This window comes from Nymphalis io, chromosome 12 (genome assembly GCF_905147045.1).
Source record: "Nymphalis io chromosome 12, ilAglIoxx1.1, whole genome shotgun sequence".
Taxonomy (NCBI): Eukaryota; Metazoa; Arthropoda; class Insecta; order Lepidoptera; family Nymphalidae; genus Nymphalis; species Nymphalis io.
This window is the reverse complement of record NC_065899.1, coordinates 6,260,292-6,273,580: the sequence shown is the minus strand read 5'-3', so window position 1 is coordinate 6,273,580 and position 13,289 is coordinate 6,260,292.

Here is a 13,289-nt window from a genome sequence, read left to right as displayed (position 1 = left end):
CACGTAATATTTTAGTATATAGGCACCCTGCGGGTATGCTTACATTGTACATTAGGTCTAACATTGTTATATAAAATCCGTTTTGACCAAAGTATTCTAAATTTTTTTAAGACTTTTATGTAAAATGTAACATTTGTATTAAATCATTAATGTTAAAGACTTAGGCTGGTGAAATAAGCACCACTAAAGCAGAGGACTGGCCTAACCTCTGAACTTAGTCCAGACTTAAACAGATTTTTACGGACTCATACTTTACAAATATTTTGAAGGGTAAGAATCCAATATTAATTTGTTTTTTTGATGACCGTTTTACTTTTAAAACTAAAACGGTCATCAAAAAGACAAATTTTTAACTATTTTGTTTTTATTTAAATGTCAAGTATGTTTAGACAATCAAATAATAGAGTAAAGGATACAAATATTAGGACAACCGTTTTTAAGTACAAAATAGCAATAATAAATATATTTTGGTTAGAAGCTTGAGTGAGCCAGTGTAATTTAAGAAAATGTATGCCACAACACATCTCAAATGCCACGCCAACGTCCTAAAGGGCAGACTTGGCATTTTTAGAGCCCACTCAATCTTTAATGTTATTACTAAAATTAACCTACATAGAATTTAACAAATGATTTCATTATGTAATCAAAAGATACTTCAGTTGCTATATTAACAATTATTTTAACATGAATTTTTGAAAAAATATATAAAAAAAACACAAATGTTGCTTATTGGAAACTTAAACTCGGTACAATTACGGTTATTTTTTTTTTATAGAATAGGAAGGCGGACGAGCATATGGGCCACCTGATGGTAAGTGGTCACCAACGCCCTTAGACGTATTGTAAGAAATGTTAAAGATCGCTTACATCACCAATGCGCCACCAACCTCGGGGACTAAGATGTTATGTCCCTTGTGCCTGTAATTACACTGCTTATATGTTATTATAGTATTATTATAGAAGTGCTTAGTTCTGAAAGTGGTTTTCGTTCCCATGGGCAGTTACGGGTTAATGTATTTCTTGCTTGTTACAGTCCTCGTTGGACCCCACCAATGATTCAGAATTTAAAAAAAATATCTTAATATACTTATAAGGTGTATGTGTAGATATATATATACCTATCTATAACGATAACGATTATTGAGTTAGTGATTGCTGCTAAATCGCCATTCGTAGAATAGTTTAAATGGATATAATGACTGGCTTTTACGTGTTAATAGTTCATAATATTACTGATTCGATTTCCAATAATTGCAAAGGTTCGTTTGACCTAGTTTACAAAATGTCGTTAAGATATTTATTTTTTAAAACATTACGATAATTATTTTAAGAACTACATTATATTCATATTAGGGTCGAGTTTAAACTTGTCGTGAAGTTGTATGGACTTCTCGCTATATTTAATTGCCGTGCAAAAAAGTATAGAGCAAAATTATTTCAATTATATACAGAGAACTTACTTTAGCGCTTAGTAATGATAGATAATAAAGGCTAATTAAAGTGTATTTTTAGTTTAAACACTTTCTTTTTTAATTAAAACTGTATATAATAAATAAATAGTATAATAACAAGAACATATGACTTTCAAATAGGCCTTGTGATTGACTGCTGGTCGTCTGACTAAAGAAAGTTGTTTTAAGTCCATTTGTATTGCAACTTTTTAAATAACAAAGAAAAAAAATAAGCAATAATAAAAAAAAAACATTATTTTTATTGGAATAAAAAATATATATTTTCTAGCTACCTATGTCACCTTTATATTTAAAAATGTAAAATATCTAAGTCAGACATAACCAGGCAAGGTATTTAAATATCGGAACGGTTGTATCTGGACTTCTACTTTTTTCATCACTGGCATCCAAACATCTCCAAATAAAGGTAACTCTTTAAAATTCTCCCTTCGTCCGATAGGATGTTCCCCGAACATTCTTAGTCGTCCCATTTTTGGAACGTTCTCATTGTTTTTTTATTCCTTTTTTTTGACGGATTTATTCCATTTGTTATTTGATTCTTTTTGACCTATAACACAATTGTCCTGTTTCCGTACAAATAATTGTACAGAAACAATGATTATAAATTTTAATTTTTTTTAAAAATAATATAAGAAGAATTAAATATAAGAAGAATTAAAATGTGATATTCTTTAAGGTAAATAGCAATTTAACAAAACTTTTATTGGACTATATTAGAACAATACAGATAGATATAGAATGAATTACTTCTTCTTTTCTTTACATACTGAATATATCAAAACCATTCTAGATATTTCAAATCTTGTTATTACTTAAAGTCTCCGGACAATGTGACCTCAGAAACTTATCTAATTATGCAGATAAAGTAATATACTCGTATTTTTGACGTTCGCCTACTACGATTGACCGTTAGGCGTAATCCTCATACGAGTTTGGTCAAACTATAGTGTGAATCGTAAAATTCTCGGGTCTTAGCTGAGTTTAATATTTTTGAAGCAACCTAGTCATTACAATTAATATGTAAGTTAGAAAAATCGTAACAAAACAATTAAGTCTTAATCAAATCACTGAATTTTTTTAACTGAAATATAATATTTCATTTCTAATAAAAGGAACAAAACACTAAGCTCCATTCTTTATATTTTGTGCCATAAATAAACCATAATCTATTGTATCTGATATGTATCTAATTTTATGACGTCATACTTAACATTTTTTGGAGATCGCGTTCATAATAGATTAATTGGTGTGATTGTAACACTACCATCGCGTGATATGAATTTTAAAACATTAAAGGGTGAACCTTTTAAATGTCAGACATAAAAGTGGGGCGGATCGTGAGAGGAATTTAAAAAATATCCATTAAAATAAGTAAGATTAATTAGTAATACAAACGAAATTGGAGTTGTAAAGGCACACTAAGCATTCTAACGGCTCTACTTATTAAGTCCATCCTTAGCACGGTTAAGTTTTATTATAAATGATTATTTATCTAACTTGTTGTTGTAATTAACTACCTTGTTAGTCTACTTGCTTAGATTTTGCAGATTTCGAGGTGTAAATACTGCAATAAGATATCGGAAATTGCTGTCATGAAACACACATTACCTAACTGGGCATTTTAAAATAGGTTTTGACACTTCCATGGCTCGGACAGCACGTTGTTCCTGCGCCTTAACTCTCTGCTCGTGTCAAATTGCCGATCTATCGGATTATGAGAGTTAGGGAATAAAGAACGTTTGCGCGCACACTTCTGCACTATAATATCTCATACGCAATCAGCTAGTCACCGTTGGAAAATACCATGGCCGAAATAACTATTAAGAACTTTAACACCAACCATTAGAAAAGTCGGCTACTTTTAAATAACTTCTATTCAATCATGTCACATCTTGATACGATATCGTTATAAAAACAATTTTAACAGAATCAATGTTTTCTAACGTCACAGTGAGAATGTGTGTGTTAACTTGTATTTCGAAAAAAAGCGATCAGAGATGCGGTCGACGCGATCGTTGACTCTGTGAGTCATTGGCGGTGGCAAAAAGTAGCCAGGTGTTGTAAAATGTCGTTATAAAAAGTATTTGTATTGTTTAATTGTTACAGTAAAAACGCGTGAAGTTGGTGTTTTTTAATTAATAAATAAAAAAAAAACCACATTTATAGTATCTAACAGATTATATACTTCAAAATTAATAACAAAATCCTACAACCAACAAAACCTACTTCGTAGTTATTATTTCATATTTTGTAAAGTCGATTATAATTATACGAAATAATTACTTGTTTTTGTTATTAATTATTGGGAGTATTGTGTTGTTTCATCCATACTAATGTTATAAATGCGAAAGTGAGCTTATGTGCTTGTTACGAAAAAAGGATATTTTTTAAGTAAATGTGATCTTGTAATTTTAAAATGTTATTGTTAAAAAAATATTTTGTAATTAACTTTTTTAGAATGTGTGTGACTGTGTACTAACATCTGTATTTGTGTAAATGTTAAATTTATAAAATTAAAGCTAAAATGCAACATCTTAGCCGACACATTTTTCTGCGCTTCTAATAAGTAAATTGTTTGCTATATACGGACATAGCAACCTGTTTTCATTGTTATTCTCTCGGGAGAGAAAATACATATCCGTCTGTACAACACTTGATTTGTGTGAATGAAGTTGCCAGTTTTGAGTGTAGGAAAGTGATTTATAAAGTAAAAGTTAGCATACATTTTTTGTAGTTTTTTTTATATAAAATAAGAATTTGGACGGCAAAATGGGCCACTCGTTAGTAAATGGTCAACGTTGTCCATTCACATTGGTGCTGTAAGAAATATTAACATTACATAAAACATCACCCAAGGTGGTTGGTTGGTTTGGAACTAAGATGTAATGTCCACTGTAGTTGTTACACTGGCTTACTCACCCTTCAAACCGGAACACAACATGACTAAGTATTGCTGCTTCGCGGTAGCATATTGCGGCACAAAGCCTAAAAATAAAACAAGTAAAACTGTGGAATTAAATATTACATGAATTGAGACAAACAGTGGATAGACAAGTTATCATATCAAGTTCTACACTAAACTTAAAACTTACAATATGAAAAAGAAAATTAGATTCGGAATGTATGTATCAAGAAATACATGTGTCTACCAATCCGCAATGAAGCAGAGTTGTTGTAAAATCTCCAAATCTCTTCGACGAATACTTACAATTATGTAGTGACCTTTGCGGGCTTTATAGTTCGGTGTAAATCGAAACTGTTTAACTGTAGAGAATTAATGAATTTTAGAATTATATTAATCAATGCATTAATCAAATATATATCAAAATATATTATTATCAATCTCCTCTTAATTTTGTCGTAAACACCTTAAGTAACGCTAATTTACAATTTTTATTAGAATGCATTGCGACGTTGAACTTTAGAGAAAGTAATTTGGAGCTTATAGCTTGCTGCCAATACCAGGGCCAGGCCGCAAGAAACAGCTATTAAGCTATTTATAATTAATTAATAAAGAGTATAAAACAAAGTCGACTAACCGTGTGTCTCGGTATCTGGATAATTATTCTAAGCTAATTGTAATTACTATCGTTGTAAAATTATACGTGAACTGTTTGTTGTTAGTGTAGTGGCTAGCTCGTGGTCGCAGATTTTATGGTTTTGAGTTCCAAGGTCGGGTCAATTTATTAGATTTTCTGCCAAAAATTCTTAGCATGAATGGGGGAAGTGTTTTTACATTCACGTGCATCGGAAAGCACGTATTCCAGTAGTGCCAGATTTGCCGTCCTAATAGATAATCAGTACACTTGTATTTGCACATACATGCACTTATGCATTATTATAATGAGTTCCACGTTGGTTTCCCTTGAGAATGGCTGCCATGGCTGAAATAGATCAAGAGGTTCATCATCAATATGTTAAAAAAAAGTATACATATACATATATCATTTTATTGGTTCAAACCGATAATTGTTTACACAAATATTTTAAAATTGTTTACAATACTAAATATACAGTAAGTATCGTTATTTTATTAATTTAAGAAGAGTATAACTTCTTGATATATGCTTGTAGTCAAAGTTACAAAATGATTTTAAGTTTTACGTCATTGATAGACTATCTTGGATAATATACCAGAATTATGTAAATTGAAATGCAGATTTTTAAACTACTTTCGGCTTAAAAGTCAGTCATTTTTTTTTAAATTTCTAGTTGAAGTAAAATACAGATCCTGATTTCCAATTATTTCCTCGTTCCCTTAATTTCAATGTAATGCGTCTATTTCTGTACATTAATTACGGAAGCGCTGTAAAAATGATAAATATTTATTATTTATAGACGCCTCCTTGCATCGATGCACATCTGGCTTTTAAGCTTGTGTAGAGACTAGTAACTTCCCGTAGCGGCGCTTTAATCTAAACGTGTTTGAACGTGTTATAACTCGTCGTCTTAAGGTACCCTATTTAGATCTTTGTTATTTCTCTGTGTCAGTTACTTTTATACTTTTTAAGTATGTTCAATATGCATTGATATTAATCAATTTGAATTTATTCTACTAAGGAATTATAGAATTTGAATAAAATTTATTTTATTTTATTTGGGACGCAAATTAAAAAAATTAAGTGTTCTGTTATTACATGTTTTTAATTATACCCAACATTATATATATATATATAATGTTAAACAATGCCGCATTATCGACTTACCTGAAAATATTTAAAAAATATATGCTTCTCAAGTTTGACCAAAAACCCAAACGAAAGTCCTATATAGAATATTACGAAATTTGTTTGTCCGGCTTTTGTTTTTAAAATGTCTTCATATTTTAAAGCCAACATTAATTTGCAAAAGTACACAAGTGTTGCAGTTTTAAAAATAACACAATGTTTACTGTGTATCTTTTATTTGATGCGACTGCCTCGTTGGTCTTGTGGCTAGAAAACTGCCGGACATCCTGATACTGGGTTCAAACTTGAGGTCGGGTCGATAAAAAGTAAGTGTAATTTCTGTCGAAAAATTCTCAGTGGCACCCCGGAGTTTGAGAGTGTATGTACTCCAGTGCCTCGGGAAGCACGTTGTAAAGCCTTTGGTCCTGATGAACTCTTTCCGGTCGTATGGAATGTGAGATTAAGGGAATAGAAAGTGCACCTATCTTTGCACACTCACTCGTGCATTATAATAATATGCACAGTTAGCTAGTGCTGGTGCCGGTCAGAAGGAGCTGTTCCCTTGAGAATGGCCGCCGTGGCCGAAATCGGTCAGAAGAACATCACAACAGGAGTCCACATTTATTCCATAGCACATTAAACTGTTTCTAATCTTTCCGTTCTAAGATAATGTACATTAGCAAAGATAAACATCTATGATTTCAGTTGTTCCGTATAATTAAGTTTTGTGCATTATTCGTAACTGTATAATCTGTTTTCAGTTGTAACGGAAGTTAATTTTAGTAAATGCACCGCCTTTATTATTCCCTAATATCATGTTCATGAGCAAATGAAAAGTTAAAATAAAATATTAAGTTAAGATTATTTATTTATAATTTTTTTTAAATTTAGTGTTAGTAGTACTAGTAATAGCCGAGGAAAGGGGTCATATGTTAAAGTACTCTTTTTAAAAATAAAACAAGATACATATAATTATTTGTAGTAATCTTTTCATTTGATACGTTACATGTTACATTTGAAGGTATTTTTTTAATATCTGTTTTCCTAGCCTGCAAAGTTAGCGGTTCTTTTTTCAAATGCTTATTTGAAAAAAAGAACCGCCTCATTCCGCAAGAACTGCAACTAACAGCTAGTATTATGTGCAAACAATTTTCCATAGCATTTGCATTAACTACAAACAGCTCGTTCTGATCTGTCACCGTGTAATTATTAACCATTCGGTACATTGAACCTTGTCAATTGATTTTGCGTCTATTCACTGCTTGCTTGTATTAATTGACGACTGGGCGATAACTGCAACTTCGTATAAAATATATCTTACTAGAATATGTATTATATATATATATACTGGTGGTATTTACTGGTGGTAGAGCTTTGTGCAAGCTCGTCTGGGTAGGTACCACCCACTCATCAGATATTCTACCGCAAAACAGCAGTACTTGGTATAGTTGTTTTCCGGTTTGAAGTGTGAGTGAGCCAGTGTAATTACAGGCACAAGGGACATAATGTCTTAGTTCCCAAGGTTGGTGGCGCATTGCTGATGTAAGCAATGGTTAACATTTCTTACAATGCCAATATCTATGGGCGTTGGTGACCACTTACCATCAGGTGGCCCACATGCTCATCCGCCTTCCTATTCTACATATTATATTCTATTCTATAATATATATATATATATTCTTTGTTATTCATAATTGTATCTTCAGAGACTTTTGCATCTAAATATTTTTCGAGTTTCTAATTTCTTGATTTGTTAATATACGTTTTTGGAATTCGTCCTTTTGAAATACTAAGTTTAGAACTACAAGTTGTATAACCAAAAGGTATTTAATATTAATAGTGTTTTTATGAAATAAATTAAAATACAAAATTAACCTACTAAAATTAATAACTTTTGTCATAAAAAAAGGAAATTGATCGACATAACAGAATATGAATCTAACTGGTTAAAAATAACTAAATACCTATTTCCACTAATGCGATAATTGCTTAAGAGAGTTATCGTAGGACATTATATATAATTATCGCTAAGGGTTACTACAAACTTACGGAATGTACAAAATGGGACATCAAGATAATCTTGTCGCATTTTATTTAATTACGATGAACTGGATATATATAGGGACTTTGATATGTCAGTAATGATGCCAATGATGACTGACCACTAATGCGGAATTTAAAGTTAGTTAATTTTAAGGATTTATTTACTCACTTTCGAAATATGTATTATTTGATTGAAATGAGCATTGCTAAGGGTGGTGGGGTGGTAACACGATAGTAAGTGGTCACCTTTACCACTGACCGCTTGATACACCGTTAATACGTCGCCAACAAAGGGATTTTAGATGTAATGTAAATGCAAAATAATTCTTCATTCAATTAAGCGCATTAAATTTGGCATTATTATGCTTCAAATAAAATTTGTATTAGTAAGCAGTTTTTATAATTTTTAATAAAAGATAATTATCTTTTTATTTTATTAATAATATATATTATACAATAAACACATTCATACATACATAAGATGAGATGTATATATGAATATAAGACAAGTTACATTAATAATCTCTAATAAGATATTACGTCATCACGTTACAATGTCTGTACCTACCCTTTGATAGAAAGTTGTTACGTTTAGTAAAATACATGTACCGTGCGAACGTTATTATTTATAGCAATAGCAATGTGTGGAAAGTCTATGAAAGCGGCTACCAGCGGTTAATAGCGGGCAGATTCTTGTCTGAGATATAACAGACTAGGTCTTGTCAAACAAAGTCATTATGTTAAGTTGAGTTGATGTTTGTTTTGAAACTGTAAAGAATCATCATCCAGCATTTCTTATTAAACTATTAAACTCACACAAGATTATTTGCTTACACAAGATTTTCTTTGAAGTAGGAAACAATGATTTCTTTCGTTTATGTTTTATTTTAATAGTATTCCAATTTTATTATTTGTATTAATACAATACCAATTTTAAAAGAGTAAAAATATCAGTTTATTTCATATAAATATATGCAAAATCTACTCATCTGATTGATATAGATCTTTCTAATTATAAAACACTTTCTCTGGTCGTAGGGTTTTGTGCAAGCCCATCTGTATGGTACCGCTATTTGTGATTTATTCTATCACTAAACATCAATAGTTTGTATTGCTGTGTTTCACCTAACATGAGATTAGCGGTCAGTGCTTTGACTGTATGGGAAAATGTTAATATTTTTTATTGTGCCAATGGCTATAGGCGTTCTATGGACATTACCTAAATGTGGGATATTTGCTTTTCTGATTTTAAAAACAAATGTATCAACAGTTATGGGCTGTATACTTGGGTCTAAGAGAAATAAATTAAAAATTACAACATGTGTAAAATGATCAGTTTATTTTTAACTTTCACCAAAACCAATATTATTACAAGACCTGTTAAATATTTCGTAACATTATTTCGTCGTGTATAAAATCGCAATTATTATTACTACTAAAAACAAGCAATACTCTTTATAAATACATATGTAAAAAAAAATTAAGACGTTGTCTATATATAGTAATGCATTTTGAAAAGTTTTCAAATAAAGAAACTCAGTGTTAGAAATTTAATAGGAAATTTTACTTGGTGATAGGCTTTATGCAAGTCCAGCGTCTGGGTAAGTACCACCCATGCGTTACATATTCTACCCCCGAACAGCAATACTTGTATGGTTAGTAGTATGGTTGTGTTCCGGCTTAAAGGGTTAGTGAGTCAGTGTAGCTACAGGCATATGGGACATGATATCTTAGGTCACTAAGTTTGTGAGGCATTGGTGATGTAAGGTTGGTTGTCATTTATTACAGCGCTAATATTTATGAACAATGGTGACAACTTTGCTAGTCTAAATAACCTACTATTTTTAGAAAAATGGAAGTCAATTTCTTTGAATTTTTAGTAAATGCTTTCTTGATTTTATATATATCAAGATTCGCGAGCTGCGAATTTAATAATATCTTTGATGATTTCAAGATTTACCTACATATATATGTCAAAAAGTCACAAAATATTATTGAAAACCAATAGCGCAGGAAAACTGAAACAGTGTTACGAAACTTGCGCTTGCGTCGGATGATATTCTGCCACATGCATGTATATCCTAAACCCAAAGTAAATCAGCGAAATCTTGCTTAAAAAAACAAAAGGCTTTTATCTGATCTTTGTCGAGCAGTCAAATATTTACGGGTACTAAACTTTTATCAACTACTATTAAGAAGTATTAAATTCTCTTGTTACATTACTGATTGTTTACTGATATTAGGATTTATCTGAATGATAATTATCTTTTAAGACGGTAATATGCATTACAAACGATAATATGCATTATTGAATTTAATATTTTCTAATATCCTAACATTTAGTTAAAGCGAGGCATAACCGCAGGCGGCGTTCATATTATAATTGGTTCAGGTAACTTCTTGCCTTTTACTTTTAAATGATACGGTCGTAATAATATTATTAATCACCAATTAACGGCTACTTACAATGTAGAATGTAATTTACAAAATATTTGTCAATTAAGCTATAACTTCTGTATTAATTAATGTTATTATTTTTATCTTGACCACCTACATAATTTTATGAATAAACATAAATTATTTTAATTAATTAAATTAAAATTAAGCAAAATAAAGTAATAGACCATATGTCAAAGCTGGGAAGAAATATTTGTAGACGTGTCAGCCTGTTTTCCGATAAATACAGATTTCTTTGCTATATTTTCTTCTAGCGCTGAGAATGATAATTTTAAATAAAAAGTAATGTTTGAAAAATTATGTTGTTCTCGATCAAATTCACACTTTGCACATTAGCAGTTTTTGATTACCAAGTAAGTTTGAACCTTGAAGCTGCATGGTGAGCCTATGCTGGATACAAAATAATTGCAGATATTGCAACATACAGATATTATAAAATATGTCGTTAAAATTTCCTTTTTTGTTAAAACTTACTATACATATATTAGCGTATTATATTTGATATCTTTTTATTCTATAAATAGCATCACAACCAAGTCGAAAGGCACCCTTTTTATCGTCTAATGACAGTCTGTGCCCAGGCTGTAGATCAGCGTCAGCTATTGGATTAGCGTCCTCATTTTCCCTTCATTTGCATATAGAGTACGGTATAGGTACTCCATAATAGTTTAGGAGCTAGCCTAATTCTAAAGAACGTGCGAATTATTGCAGATATATTAAACATATAATTAAAAATATATTTTAAAACTTCAATATACTGTTAAGAATCTATGGTGTTTCTGATACTAAACCACATTAATGCGAATGGATCGGAAACAAATATATAAACACGATTCAATATGTCTTTACAATTTTGTTGTATAATCGGGATTTTGTACTATAACTTGTTATCGGATTCAGAAATGATTTTCCGTTATATCCTCTTATTCTTAATATCATTAAAATTTCTGAAATAATTTTAGATTTCTATTGTCTACACTGATTTTGAAGTGGTTATTTAATATGACAAATACATTTAAATAATTATTGCTTCACTCGGTGGGCTTTGTGCAAGTCACCCAGAAGGGCTGGTAACATCCACTAATCACATATTCTACTGAAAAACAGCAATAAGTGGCATTGTTTTGTTCTGGTTGGAAGGGTGAGTTACACTGGTCTACAGTGTAACTACAGACACAAGGGACATAATATATTAGTTCCCAAGGTTAGTGTCGCATTGGTGACGCAAGGATTGGTTAATATTTCTTACAGCGACAATGTCTATGGATAGTGGTGGATCATCTGCCCGTCTGCCTGCGCTTAACATTCAAAAACAAAAAACATTTCTCTCTTTTTCAAATTTCTCTTTAGTCACTGTCAATGTCAAACTAATCTCTTAAAGCAAATAATTTGAAATACCAGCAAATATCGTCAGTCGCTTGTATTTTAGTGTGGCTATAAGTCAATAGCCAGTCTAGTCTAGACGCGGTAATGACGTCAACCCACTTGTAGGATGGTATTGCTGTCCTACTTCGATCACTATCACGTGGTTACCACTTAACGCGCTCAATGAAAACATTAGCGAATTATTATCAAGACCTCTGATAGCACTGTTGGGAAGAGGGAAAGTTTGTTAAATTGTTTTTGGTGTAGATTAATACAAGATTTCATTAATTTTTAATTAACATATAACTTAAACGCACGCGTAGGATACAAGACCATTTTAACTTAATTTTTATTCATCATGTCAGTGTAATCGCAGAGAAAAAATATACAGAACTAGGGATCCTACGCAGTACCAAAAGCATTTTTATGAAAAAAAAACATTTTCATAAATAAACTGTTACCTAGTTGACTAAAATATTTGCCAAATCTTTTTTTATGCAGTTTACAAACCGCGCTTGAAGTACCTATTTACTTTTATTTGTATCCCTCACTAAACTTCGGCCATAGTGGACTATTATAGTGTAAATAAGAAGTATATTATAGTACACAATTGTGTACATTTCGCTCTCTCACAGACCGAAGGGACGGCGTTCCAATATAACGGGAGAGAGATTAGACATACGACTAACTTCGGGTCATTACTGTGAGATCCAACAAATAAAAATTGTTTGGTTTAATTACCCGACTCAGGTTTGAAGAAGTGCGGTCTTATAAACTAGCCACTAGACAGATGAGTCGATTGAAGCTCAAATAAATGGGACTCGAATAGCGAATAATGATTTTTTGTAAAAAGCACCACCAAAGGGCCACCTTTAATAAAACCGCCAAGTTCCATAAGCGGCTACTACATAAGACCCGTTACAATTATGTTGTATATATTATGTATATGTTTAGCGTATAAAGTCTAAGTAAGTATTCTTTTGGTATATAGCAGTTCTGATCCCCTTCTTAATTGATTGAAATTAACTTCTACACTTCTTTTACTTTCATTTGGTACCGAAATCTAACGGAACATTAGTAACTGAAAAGACGGATTGATTTCCTCTTTTGTTGGCGAGTGATTCACATCTTAACTCAGAGTCCAAAGTACGGTTGTAGCAGGACTAAAATCAAAGGTATGCGATACTTCGCTGAGATTTGATTCCAGAAATCATAACCTACACCAAACAGTTACGAAAAGCACTTTTCTGTCTTGAAGTCAATAGAGCAAGTGACTAATAAAATG